Source organism: Lissotriton vulgaris, chromosome 2_1 (assembly GCF_964263255.1).
Source record: "Lissotriton vulgaris chromosome 2_1, aLisVul1.2, whole genome shotgun sequence".
NCBI classification, from domain to species: Eukaryota; Metazoa; Chordata; class Amphibia; order Caudata; family Salamandridae; genus Lissotriton; species Lissotriton vulgaris.
In genome coordinates, this window is record NC_141687.1 from 542,735,094 (window position 1) to 542,737,571 (window position 2,478).

The window sequence follows — 2,478 nt, forward strand, 5'->3', positions numbered from 1 at the left end:
ATCTCCTTGCGTGGAGATTAAGGGCAACAGTTGACATTTTTTGACCTTCCACCCGAAGTCTGTAATGTCATCTTGGCAGCCAGACATCCCTCCACTAAAACGGTATACTCCTGAAGATGGAACACATTTGTGGCGTGGTGTACAGCAAAGGCTGTGGATCTCCTTTCTGCCCCTCTTTCAGAGGTTCTCCTCTTTATTCTTTCATTGGCCCAGCAAGGCTCTGCTCTGGGCATTCTTAAAGGCTATCTTTTGGCAGTTTCCGCCTTTTTTTATCTTCCTGATCAGCCTTCCCTTTTCAAGTCCCCTATTGTAAACAGATTTTTGAAAGGCATTACTCATCTCTTTCCTCCTTTTCCTTTCGTAATGCCCCAGTGGGAGTTGAGTCTTATCCTTACCCATCTTATGTGTGCTCCCTTCAAACCACTAGATAATTGTCCTCTCCAGCTTCTTACTTTAAAGACTGCTTTCCTACTCGCTATCACTTCAGCCCGCAGGGTGAGATACCTTCAGGCTCCGTCCTCCAACCCTCCTTTTCTTGCTGGTCATGCGAAGTGGTCCTTCTCAATAGGCCCTCTTTTCTTTCCATAGTGGTTATCTCTTTCCACATAGGTCAGACCATCACATTGTCCACCTTCTTCCCTCCTCCACACCCTTCCAAAGAGGAGGAGAGACTCCACCGTCAGGACCCAAAACGTGCGCTGTCTATCTACCTTGACTGCAGTAAAGATTTCCGGGCAGAATATCAACTCTTCGTCGGTTATGTGGCCGCCAAGAAAGGTCAGGCTGTGCACAAATGTACCATCTCTCAATGGGTGGTCCTATGCATCAAAATCAGCTATTCTTTGGTGCAAAAGGAACCTTCTAGTAGGACTACGCGCCTACTCTAACAGGGCGATGGCAGCCACTACTGCTTTGGGACGTGGAGTTTCGCTGATTGACATTTGCCAGGCAGCCACGTTGGCATCCCTGCACATGTTAATAAAACATTACTGCCTAGATAGCCAAGTCCAAGAGATGGCTTTTTTGGCCGTTCTGTTCTCCAGGACTTCCTGATGTGAACTTAGTTCACAGACCCTCCACCGGGGTTGGCATTGCTGGGGTATCTAGTCAAAAGGTAAGGAATGTATACATACAGTCTCTTTCAGATGAACAAGTTACTTACCTTCGGTAATGATGTATCTGTAAGAGACATATGTAGTTCTAGTTTCCTTACCGCCCCACCCAACCTCCCTGTTCTGCGAACTGACTTCTAGGGATAGGACCTCCCTTCTAGGGCCCTAGTTATGTGCACCAGTGGTCAGTGTCTTGAATGGCTTGGCGCTTCTGGTGTGGAAAGTCGTGTCAAAACGTACGTCAACGCACAGGTGCAGTGGCTAAATAGACACTGCAACGTCATCCCGGCGACCACAACGCAGATGACGGATGCAGAGTCGACCAACGCCATCTACTGACGCGCAGGATTACTGCTATGAAAAAAATTCTCTGGATCCAGTCTGACGCCTGGGGGTAATTCAAAAGGTAAGGAATCAATCAATCAGGGAATTGTCAAGCGTGCTACTCACGTGTTAGGGTCTCAAGGTGCTGGGGAAGCAGCTCCGGTCAGTCAAAGAGCCAGGTCTTGAGGGTCTTTTTGAAGATGTGCAGAGAGGGGGCGCCTCTGATGTCTATCGGGAGCTCGTTCCAAGGCTTGACCGCAATGTAGAAGTCTCTTCCACCCCTTCTGGCTCTGCGATGCGTGGGATTTCGGCAAGGGCGAGGTCGGACGATCGGAGGTTTCTCTTGGGTACGTGGAAGGAGATTCTCTTGTTGAGGTATTGGGGTACAGTGGAGGCATTTGTAGGCGTGGGTGAGTGTCTTGAAGGTTACTCTCTTCTAGACAGTGAACCTGTGGAGGTCTTGCAGGTGTTGGGTGATGTGTTCTTCTAAAGGGATGCAGCGGACGTGTGTGGCTGCGGTGTTCTGTATGGTCTTGAGTTTGAGCAGAGAATTGTTGATTCCGGCTTAGAAGGCGTTTCCATAGTCCAGTCTGCTGATAATGAGTGCTTGGGTGACGGTCTTTCTTGATTCGGGGGATCCATTTGAAGGTCTTGTGAAAGATGCGGATGGTGGTGAAGCAGGTGGGGGCGAGGGCGTTGACATGTCGGGTCATGGAGAGGGAGGAGTTGAGTACAATGCCGAGATTCCGGGCGTGGTCCGCTGGGGTGGACGGGCTGTAGTGGGCAGTTGGCCACCAGGTGTTGTCCCATGCGGTGGGGGAGGGTCCGTGGACGAGTACCTCTGTTTTCTCTGAGTTGAGCTTCTGGCAGCTGTTGCTCATCCACGATGTGATGTCCTTCCTTCCTTCCTGGAAGCTGAGTCTGGTGGTGACGGGATCCTTGGTGAGGGAGAGGATGAGCTGGGTGTCGTCAGCATAGGAGACTATGATGAGTCCATGCTCTCTGATGATGGTGGCAAGTGGGGCCATGTAGATGTTGAAGA